The 11,614-nt window shown below is 44.0% G+C and overlaps 1 non-coding gene across 1 annotated transcript; it reads right to left on the reverse strand.

Annotated features, from left to right (window-relative positions):
* Positions 1 to 4,667: 4,667 nt before the first annotated feature.
* Trnat-agu lies at positions 4,668 to 4,739 on the reverse strand. Its single transcript has one exon. It is a non-coding gene; the product is annotated as a tRNA-Thr (tRNA).
* Between the last annotated feature and the right edge of the window lie 6,875 nt (positions 4,740 to 11,614).

Consider the following 11,614-nt stretch of genomic DNA (forward strand, 5'->3'; position numbering starts at 1 on the left):
CGTTGAAATCGGATATCCCAAACGTGTCCAGTTTTGGCTGTCTCGATCTCTTCAAAACGCGTTTTAGCGACATTTAAACAAAATCATCGTAGGCCCAGCAGACACAACCTAATGCACTCGTGATTCAATTACGGATCTTCGCTGCAGTCCACACTGTACGTCTCCTCGCTCCAGAACGCGAAAACGCACGTTTCTCTGATTAATTGTAGTGATGGGCAAAGAGAGTTGCATGTGTACTCACATGACTAGGTAAAATACCCTAACTGGGCAGTCACAACCCTTAAATGGAATTTATGCGCAGAAATATTATTTCCAAAATGCCAAATGAACTTTAGATAACCATATCTTTACTCGTCTTATGGATATTATCGGCTGTTTTCACTTTTTTCCTTTCACTCAGTGTGCGTGACTCATTCCACTATTGCACAACATTAGTTCACAGGCTCAGAATTTCTTTATTGATCACAAATTCAAGATTCGTTAGGCATATACTCTTATCACTCACGCCACACACGTTCTGATAATATGCAAACTGCAATTTGTTTTTAACTACTGACAATTTTGAGTTTTAATACAATTTCTATATCTCCAAAGCTGCCGCTCGGGGTAGCTGCGCGGTCATGGGAGCTGTGTCACAGTTCGCGCCCCCACCCCCACCCCCCACCCCCCGGTGGGGGTTCGAATCCTCCTTGGGGCGTGGGTGTGGGTGTGTAGTCCTTACAGTAAATTATTTTAATTCAGATTAGGTAGTGTGTAAGCCTAGGGACCGATGACCACAGCAGTTTGGTTCCATAGGTGCTAAGCACAAATTACCAATCTACCAAAGCTGTGAAAGATATTGAATGGCAATTTATAAATCAAATTCACACTTTTACATAACTGCATAGCACATACAGTGCCTGACAAAAAAAATGAAGCACCCAGAAGGCATGATCGGATGTCAATGTAACTTCAAACACGTACACATCATTGTTGATATGTGAATGATTAATAGAGTAGCAATTCTCTGTGAAAGGTACAACAGTCACCAAAGTGCGTAAGTGTTTTTCGTGTTTAGTGTTGTTACAAGGCCTGGTAGGGTACATAAGGGGCGTGAACAGCGTCAGATGAGTAATCATTGTGAAGGAGACGGAAATGCTGCGTCCTCGTACGAGGTGTGGGTAGAAATAAACCGGACTAGTACTGGTGAAACAATAAAACGAATGCAATAAGGCTGAAAGTCGCGTGGCCTGTCACGTGACTCTCGCTCCGCCTACTGCTCGAGTTTCATCTGCCTCCTACACTCAGTCTGCCCGTGGCGTCTGTTTTAAGTAGTTGACGTTTTGTCTGTGCGTCGGAAAACGTTGAGTGTACAGAAAGAACAGCGTGTTAACATCAAATTTTGTTTCAAACTAGGAAAATCTGGAAGTGAAACGTTCGTAATGTTACAACAAGTGTACGGCGATGGTTGTTTATCGCGAACACAAGTGTTTGAGTGGTTTAAACGATTTAAAGATGGCCGCGAAGACACCAGTGATGACACTCGCACTGGCAGACCATTGTCAGCAAAAACTGACGCAAACATTGAAAAAATCGGTAAACTTGTTCGACAAGATCGCCGTTTAACAATCAGAGCAGTGTCTGAGTTAACAGGAGTTGACAAGGAAAGTGTTAGGCAGATTCTTCATGAAAGTTTCAACATGAACAAAGTGTGTTCAAAAATGGTTCCAAAGTGTCTCACAATTGAACAGAAGGAACGCCGAAGAATGATTTGTTCTGACATCCTGGAAAACATTGAAAGTGATCCCACCTTCTTACAAAATGTTATTACTTGCGATGAATCGTGGTTTTTTACTTACTATCCCGAAACTAAACGCCAACCGATGCATTGGAAAACTCCTGGTTCTCCACGACAAAAAAAAAGCACGAATGTCAAAATCGAAATTCAAGGCAATGATGATTGTTTTTTTTTTTATATCAAAGGGATTGTGCACATTGATTGGGTACCAGAGGGACAAACAGTGAATCAGCATTACTACATTAGCGTCCTGACTACCCTACGTGAGCGAGTACGGAGAAAACGGAACGATTTGTGGAGAAAAAAGTCATGGATCCTTCAACAAGACAATGCCCCAGCTCACAGTGCGTTGTCAGTGAAGACGTTTTTGGCAAAACACAACATTCCCATCTTAGATCATCCACCCTAATCACTTGATTTGGCCCCCTGTGACTATTTTCTTTTCCCTAAAGTCAAGTCAGCTTTGAAAGGAACTAGATTTGAGACTGTTGAAGCAGTAAAAGAAAAAGCGACGGAAGTAATGTATGGACTTACCGAAAATGATCTGCAGCATTGCTATGAACAGTGGAAAATTCGTATGGGGCGGTGTAGAGACCGAGGAGGAGAGTACATTGAAGGAGATAACATGAAATTGTAAATAATTGTAAATAAATGTTTTTTCCAGCATCAGTCCGGTTTTTTTTCTAGCCGCACCTCGTATTAGACAGTGTTATCTGCACCTGAGAGGGTTTGAAAAAGTGCCTCATTGAGAGGCTCCATTTGGCCTGCTGGTCTAATCGTGCAGTATCCAGATATGTGCAGCACTCGGATGGGACAGTGGCACGATGCTGGACTGCGTGGGAAGGTCTGACCACCACCGTATTGCGCAGTGAGCACGTGTAACCCCTGCCTCCGAGAACAAGTAATGGACTCGGTGCAACATTATGCGTCATCCCGCACCATTCCTGGGTGACTAGTGGCAGCCGCACCAGAGAACTACCGGCACGTGCGTAGTCTGCCGGTAATACCACGACACAAACGACTGCCGTGACCGGGAAGCATGGACTTGTGACGAACGGCGTCGCATTGTGCTCCGCGATGAACCGTGGTTCTGCACTGCCACTGATGAACATTGTCGACGAGTATGCTGGCGAGAGGTGCCACTCTTCTAATGTTTTGGAGAGCACAGTAGTGTTACTCCTGGCATCGTTGTGTGGGGGCCATCGAGTATGACGTCAGATCACGGCTGGCAGTCATTAAGGGAATTCGGACGACACAACCTACGTCAGGGACATGCTACATCTACATCCACATTTATACTCCGCAAGCCACCCAACGGTGTGTGGCGGAGGGCACTTTACGTGCCACTCTCATTACCTCCCTTTCCTGTTCCAGTCGCGTATGGTTCACGGGAAGAACAACTGTCTGAAAGCCTCCGTGCGCGCTCTAATCTCTCTAATTTTACATTCGTGATCTCCTCGGGAGGTATAAGTAGGGGGAAGCAATATATTCGATACCTCATCCAGAAAGGCACCCTCTCGAAACCTGGCGAGCAATCTACACCGCGATGCAGAGCGCCTCTCTTGCAGAGTCTGCCACTTGAGTTTATCAAACATCTCCGTAACGCTATCACGGTTACCAAATAACCCTGTGACGAAACGCGCCGCTCTTCTTTGGATCTTCTCTATCTCCTCCGTCAAACCGATCTGGTACGGATCCCACACTGATGAGCAATACTCAAGTATAGGTCGAACGAGTGTTTTGTAAGCCACCTCCTTTGTTGATGGACTACATTTTCTAAGCACTCTCCCAATGAATCTCAACCTGGTACCCGCCTTACAAACAATTAATTTTATATGATCATTCCACTTCAAATCGTTCCGCACGCATACTCTCAGATATTTTACAGAAGTAACTGCTACCAGTGTTTGTTCCGCTATCATATAATCATACAATAAAGGATCCTTCTTTCTATGTATTCGCAATACATTACAATTGTCTATGTTAAGGGACAGTTGCCACTCCCTGCACCAAGTGCCTATCCGCTGTAGATCTTCCTGCATTTCGCTACAATTTTCTAATGCTGCAACTTCTCTGTATACTACAGCATCATCCGCGAAAAGCCGCATGGAACTTCCGACACTATCTACTAGGTCATTTATATATATATTGTGAAAAGCAATGGTCCCATAACACTCCCCTGTGGCACGCCAGAGGTTACTTTAACGTCTGTAGACGTCTCCCCATTGATAACAACATGCTGTGCTCTGTTTGCTAAAATCTCTTCAATCCAGCCACACAGCTGGTCTGGATGCTGCGTAATTATGGCTTACCTCTCACCTAGATTATCACGGTGCTTGCTCGTCCACGCATGAAATGCGTCTCTATGAACTGTATGCGTGATGCTGGGGTTTTCTGTGGCCAGCACGATCCCAGAGCTGTCCCCAACAGAACATGTGTGGGACCAAAAAATGGCTCTGAGCACTATGGGACTTAACATCTGTGGTCATCAGTCCCCTAGAACTTAGAGCTACTTAAACCTAACTAACCTATCACACACATCCATTCCCGAGGCAGGATTCGAACCTGTGACCGTAGCAGTCCCGCGGTTCCAGACTGAGCGCCTAGAACCGCGAGACCACTGCGGCCGGCTGTGTGGGACCACCCCGGACGTCTAGACCATCCCAGTGCCAGCTACAATAACCAATGTAGACCAGCTTGCCTCAGGAGACGATACAAAAGCTTAATAACACCCATCCCAATCGACTCAGCGCATGCACCCAGGCCAGAGACGGTTTCATTGTAAATCTGATTTGATTTTGTAATCACTGCGATAACATTACACGCCCTCTCAAACTTTTACTCCACCTTTTCTGGGTGCGTATAGACCGAAGTGGCGAACGAAAATTTGTACCAAGGCTGGGAATCGAACCCAGGTCTCCTGCTTACTAGGCAGGTGCTTTAGCCACTAAGCCACCTTGCCACAGCGGAGCAGGGAGGCGTGCCAGGGTAGTCCATGCACTTGTGGGAGCCGCTGTGCCCAGACCGCTTAGTAGCTAATGCACCTGCCTAGTGAGCAGAATACATGGGTTCGATTCCCCTCCTCGGTACAAATTTTCAGTCGTTGCTTCAGTCTGTATACATAACATCATATCTGTATGAGACCAGTAAAGTCTCTGAAACTGCGCCATTTCCATACTGCCACTGTGTGCTGTTATGTTGTAAGAAACAAACAAATCTGGACAGTTTCAAAACATGATGCAAGACATTATCTGCATGTTTACTTCAAAAATTAAAGAAGCTAAGTAAATAATGGTCCTCAAAAATTAACTGAACAGACATACGACAAAACATTCGTTTTGTGAATTACTGTATCCATCAAGTTAATCTTGTAGAGGACAATGTTAAGGCTTTTTTTTTAAGTTTGCAAATAAATTGTGCACTCTTCTCCAACAGCCCACAGCGGGCCTCGATCTTGATGAAATGTTGAGGAAGCGTTTGCCACGATCGTCCGCTACTAAGCGGAATTTTCAGTCCCAATCTGTAAACACAGTTTGCGATTGGCAGAAATAATTGAGCGTATGAACCGTATTGGAAGGTGACTGCGAAGAGAAACTACAATTCGCTAGGCTATTGGTCATAAAATAGTTGCTTGCAGTTGTAGTTTTACTTATTGGTTGAATTCTTCCATAACGTTATACCACTAATGGAAGATCTCTTCAGTCAGCTACAGTGCGGAGGCATTGATGCGTGTTCTGCACACAAGGCTATATTAGCCTTCAATAGTAAATATCGTCAAGATCCGAGAAGAAATTGACCTCACCTGCGGTAATGAAGTTACTGATTGCTGAGTGGAGAAAAGGAAACTGGACAAAACTGTGCGGATAACAGACTCTAACGGAGTGTGCATCATACTTGCCAAGGCTAAAGTTTTTCAGGCCATGATGTAACTTCCGTCATTGTTCCTTCCAGAGAAATTCTCTTTGTATCGTTCTAGGTTCCCTGGCACCGTAAGGACAGTGTGTTCAGTGAATACATTTTTGGACAAGCTGAAACTGCACTAACAATCATCTTGCATCTATTAGGACAAGAATTCGCGTCATTGTCTGGGCTGTCATTCTGCCGGAGTTAACGAGCAACAATCTAGAGAAGACGTTCACTGTGTGAAACTGTTGAAGTTAATTGTTACAAATCCAAAAACGTTAGTCGAAGCAAAAAGATGCTTCACTGCTCTGAAAAGAAAGGAAATTTCCTTAAGCTACTCTATATAGACCTTGGTGATTCTTTTTATCGAAATAAATCTTCTGTTGAAGATCGCAGACTTCAGCCAGTTTGTAACAGACAGGTTTGCATTACTAAAAAACAGGAGGGATAAATTTCATTCTAAGTGAGACGAAAATAAGTGAAATTATTTTGTACAATTAGCCTATCTTTTACGGCATTTTAATAACTTACTATACTTCACTTTGAAATGAATTTAGTTCATGACCTAACTACACCAGAGTGCATTGTTATTTTTGTAAGCTTCTCATACTTCCGTAAGTGCATAATATTTGCGGCACATGACCTTTGCGTCTTTGTATTGTTTGCACAACAAACACTGCTCTCGCATCGCGTGATCTTCCTTCATTCATACTGGCTGATGGCAGAAGTTTGTCTGCCCACCACATCGGGTTTAACTGGATAGTCGCATTTTACAGATTTTGCTTTCTTGTAAACTGGGGTGACTAAAGTCACGGTATACCTCCTAATACCGTGTCGGACATCCTTTAGACCGGCGTCATGCAGCTTCTCGACGTGTCATGGACTCAACAAGTCGCTGAAAATCTCCCGCAGAAATATTGAGCCATGCTGCCTCTACAGCGGTCCATAAATGCGAAAATGTTACCGGTGCAGAATATTGGCCTTTATGTTCCATAAATGTTCAACAGGATACACGTCGGGCGATCTGGGTGGCCAAATCATTCGCTCAAAATGTTTAGAATATTCTTCAAACCAGTAGCGAACATCTTTGTCCCGGTGACATGACATCGTTGTTTGGGAACATGGAGTCTATGAACGGCTGCAAATGGTCTCCATACAGCCAAATATAACTATTTCCAGTGAATAATCGGTTCAGTTGGATCAGAGCACCCAGTCCATTCCATGTAAACACAGCCCACACCACTGTAGAGCCACCACCAGCTTATACAGTGCCTTGTTGCCAACTTTGGTCTGCGGCTTCGTGAGTTCTGCTCCACGTTCGAACCCTACCGTCAGCTATTACCAACTGAAATCGGGACTCATCTGACCAGACCACGGTTCTCCGGTCGTCTAGTGTCCAACCGGTATGGACACGAGGCCAGGAGGGCCGCTGCAGCTGATGTCTTGCAGCTAGCAAAGGCACTCGCGTCGGTCGTCTTCTGCCATATTCCATGAAGGATAATTTCGCCATATTGTCCTAAGGAATACGTTCGTCGTACGTCCCACATTCAGTTATGTGGTTATTTCACGTGTTGCTGCTTGTCCGTTATCACCGTTAATTCTAACCAAACGCTGCACTTGTCGGCCATTAGGTGAAGGTCAAGGCCACTGCGTTGTTCGCGGTGAAAGGTAATGCCTGAAATTTGGTGTTCTTGTCACAGTCTTGATACTGTGGGTCTTGGATTATTGAATTCCCTAATGATTTCCGAAACGGAATGTCCCATGTCTCTAGCTTCAACTATCATTCTACATTCAAAGTCTGTAAATCCCTACAGGAAAATTAAGGAGACCTTTGGAGAAGAGAGAACCACTTGCATGAATATCAAGAGCTCAGATGGAAACTCAATTCTAAGCAAAGAAGGGAAAGCAGAAAGGTGGAATGAATATATAGAGGGTCTATACAAGGGCGATGAACTTGAGGGTAATATTATGGAAATGGAAGAGGATGTAGATGAAGATGAAATGGGAGATACGATACTGCGTGAAGAGTTTGACAGAGCACTGAAAGACCTGAGTCGAAACAAAGCTCCGGGAGTAGACAACATTCCATTAGAACTACTGACAGCCTTGGCAGAGCCAGCCCCTGACAAATCTCTACCATCTGGTGAGCAAAATGTATGAGACAGGTGAAATACCCTCAGACTTCAAGAAGAATATAATAATTCCAATCCCAAAGAAAGCAGGTGTTGACAGATGTGAAAATTACCCAACTATCAGTTTAATAAGTCACGGCTTCAAAATACTAACGCGAATTCGTTACAGACGAATGGAAAAACTGGTAGAAGCCGACCTCGGGGAAGAGCAGTTTGGATTCTGTAGAAATATTGGAACACGTGAGGCAATACTGACCCTACGGCTTATCTTAGAAGCTAGATTAAGAAAAGGCAAAACTACGTTTCTAGCATTTGTCGACTTAGAGAATGCTTTTGACAATGTTGAGTGGAATACTCAATTCTGAAGGTGGCAGGGCTAAAATACAGGGAGCGACAGGCTATTTACAATTTGTACAGAAACCAGATGGCAATTATAAGAGTTGAGGGGTATGAAAGGGAAGCAGTGGTTGGGAAGGGAGTGAGACAGGGTTGTAGCCTGACCCCGATGTTATTCAATCTGTATATTAAGCAACCAGTAAAGGAAACAAAAGAAAAATTCGGAGTAGGTATTAAAATCCACAGAGAAGAAATAAAAAATTTAAGGTTCGCCGATGACATTGTAATTCTGTCAGAGACAGCAAACGACTTGGAAGACCAGTTGAACGGAACGGATAGTGTCTTGAAAGGAGGATATAAGATGAACATCAACAAAAGCAAAACGAGGATGATGGAATGTAGTCGAGTTAACTCGGGTGATGCTCAGGGAATTAGATTAGGAAATGAGACACTTAAAGTAGTAAAGGAGTTTTGCTATTTGGGGAGCAAAATAGCTGATGATGGTCGAAGTAGAGAGGATATAAAATGTAGACTGGCAATGTCAAGGAAAGCGTTTCTGAAGAAGAGGAATTTGTTGACATCGAGTATAGATTTAAGTGTCAGGAAGTCGTTTCTCAAAGTATTTGTATGGAGTGTAGCCATGTGTGGAAGTGAAACATGGATGATAAACAGTTTGGACAAGAAGATAATAGAAGCTTTTGAAATGTGGTGCTACAGAAGAATGCTGAAGATTAGATGGGTAGATGACATAACTAATGCGGAGGTATTGAATAGAATTGAGTGAAGAGGAGTTTGTGGCATAACTTGACTAGAAGAAGGGATGGGTTGGTAGGACATGTTCTGAGGCATCGAGGGATCACCAATTTAGTATTGGAGGGCAGCGTGGAGGATAAAAGTCGTAGAGGGAGACCAAGAGATGAATACACTAAGCAGATTCAGAAGGATGTAGGCTGCAGTGGGTACTGGGAGATGAAGAAGCTTGCACAGGATAGAGTAGCATGGAGAGCTGCATCAAACCAGTCTCAGGACTGAAGACCACAACAACAAATTCCCGTCACGGGGCCATAATCAAGTCGGATATCATTTCACGTGACCTGAGTACAAATGAAAGCCCCGCCAATGCACTGTCCTTTTATACTTTGTATATGTGCTACTACCGCCAGCTGTATACGTACATACGACTTTCGTCAGTTCAATGTATTTTGGTGTGTGATCTGAGAGTTTGACAATCTGCACATACACTCGAAAAGACATATTTTGAAGTATAGTTTATTGGAACAGCAAATCAGGAAGCGATGTGACGAGTTAAAAAAAAGCATCACCTTCTTAGTTTCTCTTGCAAAAATGTGGTTGATGCAACAACCGGCTTCCAATACGACCAGCCATTACTGTTTCACGCACACGGAATAGCGACGCTATACCGTTTTCTGCACTCTGATAATCTGCCGTAGTCAAATACTGTATCTCATCAAGCCACTCTGTGGACCACGAGTAGGCCCACATTTTGACATCTGATTCATCCTTCTGGCATTTATTTTTCGGGAAATTTATTGGTGCAAATGGTTCAAATGGCTCTGAGCACTATGGGACTTAACATCTGTGGTCATCACTCCCCTAGAACTTAGAACTACTTAAACCTAACTAACCTAAGGACATCACAAACATCCATGCCCGAGGCAGGATTTGAACCTGCGACCGTAGCAGTCACGCGGTTCCGGACTGCGCGCCTAGAACCGCTAGACCACCACGGCCGGCGGGAAATTTATTAAAATACATACGACAAATAGTTTTTAATCGTAATGATACCTCAGCCTTGACAAAATATAGAATCCGGCAATGAAGAGAGTTCTCCCACAGACAACAGTGCAGACAACGTAACACACTGTGAGCAAGTGGAAAGATTCACGTCGCTGTTGCACTTTCGAATACCATCCTTTTGTGAGCCTGTACTTCTCTGTATTCTAGGGGTGGGAAATGAGAAAGTATGTCTCGACACACTCGAGAACTTCTCGATGAGTGTTCATAAAATACGACTCATGAGATTCTTGGGAACATAAAAACGTGTCCGATATCGCGATTCGGCGGCTCTCTTGAGTGTTTGAGGACAATAGGGTTTGTCTTCGGCGGAATGGGCCAATAGGCTGAGCCATAACCTCCTCTTCACAGTGAACAGCATACATGCAGTCTAGCACAATGCCAACGCCAAACAACACACTAGAAAAATACGGTCATTTCTTTCGGGCTGTATCTTTTTTTTTCTCGTGAGTAGGAAAGAGCTTCAATAAACGCAATACTTGCAGCACATACTGATGCCAACAGAGATAAATCATGGGACTGAGAGTAGGTCACGCATCGCCTACAAAATAAAGTGCAATATCGTATTTGTTTCCATTATGTCTCAAAAGACGAAATACAAGAGGCAAAAATTTTCACCATTTGAAAAACTGCGAAATATTTCAAGGCAGTCAGGCAGAACTATAAGTTTCTCTTTTTTGTAAGTTACCAGTCCACGAACGGCTAATAACACTCATTTCATAGAAGTGACAGTTATATGTCTGCAACCGTCTGCATCGCCATAAGTATGGTACACATTAGCTAGACTTTCTTTGTAGCAGACATTTGTAATAACTTCCTTACTTACCTACTTCTGTTTTACCTTCATGCTTTATCTTCTCTTTTCGGACATATAGATACACTACTGGCCATTAAAATTGCTACACCAAGAAGAAATGCAGATGATAAACGGGTATTCATTGGACAAATATATTATACCAGAACTGACATGTAATTACATTTTCACGCAATTTGGATGCATAGATCCAGAGAAATCAGTACACAGAACAACCACCTCTGGCCGTAATAACGGCCTTGATACGCCTGGGCATTGAGTTAAAGAGAGCTTGGATGGCGTGTACTGGTACAGCTGCCCATGCAGCTTCGACACGATACCGCAGTTCATCAAGAGTAGTGACTGGCGTATTGTGACGAGCCAGTTGCTCGGCCACCATTGACCAGACGTTTTCAATTGGTGAGAGATCTGGATAATGTGCTGGCCAGGGAAGCAGTCGAACATTTTCTGTATCCAGAAAGGCCCGTACAGGACCTACAAAATGCGGTCGTGCATTATCTTGCTGAAATGCAGGGTTTCGCAGGGATCGAGTGAAGGGTAGAGCCACGGGTCGTAACACATCTGAAATGTAACGTCCACTGTTCAAAGTGACGTCAATGCGACGAGACGAGATGACCGAGACGTGTAACCAATGGCACCCCATACCATCACGCCGGGTGGTATGCCAGTGTGGCAATGACGAATACACACTTCCAATGTGCGTTCACCGCGATGTCGCCAAACACGGATGCGACCATCATGATGCTGTAAACAGAACCTGCAGTCATCTGAAAAAATGACGTTTTGTCATTCGTGCACCCAGGTTCGTCGTCGAGTACACCATCACAGGTGCTCCTG

Source organism: Schistocerca americana, chromosome 6, assembly GCF_021461395.2.
Source record: "Schistocerca americana isolate TAMUIC-IGC-003095 chromosome 6, iqSchAmer2.1, whole genome shotgun sequence".
In the NCBI taxonomy this organism is placed as follows: Eukaryota; Metazoa; Arthropoda; class Insecta; order Orthoptera; family Acrididae; genus Schistocerca; species Schistocerca americana.